This window comes from Neovison vison, chromosome 11 (genome assembly GCF_020171115.1).
Source record: "Neovison vison isolate M4711 chromosome 11, ASM_NN_V1, whole genome shotgun sequence".
NCBI classification, from domain to species: domain Eukaryota; kingdom Metazoa; phylum Chordata; class Mammalia; order Carnivora; family Mustelidae; genus Neogale; species Neogale vison.
Genome location: NC_058101.1, coordinates 156,817,009 through 156,817,781, shown reverse-complemented (window position 1 = coordinate 156,817,781; position 773 = coordinate 156,817,009).

The window sequence follows — 773 nt, the reverse complement described above, 5'->3', positions numbered from 1 at the left end:
GAAATAGAAACCAAAAAAACAATAGAACAAATCAACCAAACTAGGAGCTGGTTCTTTGAAAGAATTAATAAAATTGATAAACCCTTGGCTAGACTAATCAAAAAGAAAAGAGAAAGGACCCAAATAAATAAAATCATGAATGAAAGAGGAGAGATCACAACTAACACCAAAGAAATACAAACTATTATAAGAACATACTATGAGCAACTCTACGCCAACAAATTTGACAATCTGGAAGAAATGGATGCATTCCTAGAAACATATAAACTACCAAAATTGAACCAGGAAGAAATAGAAAGCCTGAACAGACCCATAACCAGTAAGGAGATTGAAACAGTCATTAAAAATCTCCAAACAAATAAAAGCCCAGGGACAGATGGCTTCCCGGGGGAATTCTACCAAACATTTAAAGAGGAACTAATTCCTATTCTCCTGAAACTGTTCCAAAAAATAGAAATGGAAGGAAAACTCCCAAACTCATTTTATGAGGCCAGCATCACCTTGATCCCAAAACCAGACAAGGATCCCATCAAAAAAGAGAGCTATAGACCAATATCCTTGATGAACACAGATGCAAAAATTCTCACCAAAATACTAGCCAATAGGATTCAACAGTACATTAAAAGGATTATTCACCACGACCAAGTGGGATTTATTCCAGGGCTGCAAGGTTGGTTCAACATCCGCAAATCAGTCAATGTGATACAACACATCAATAAAAGAAAGAACAAGAACCATATGATACTCTCAATAGATGCTGAAAAAGCATTTGA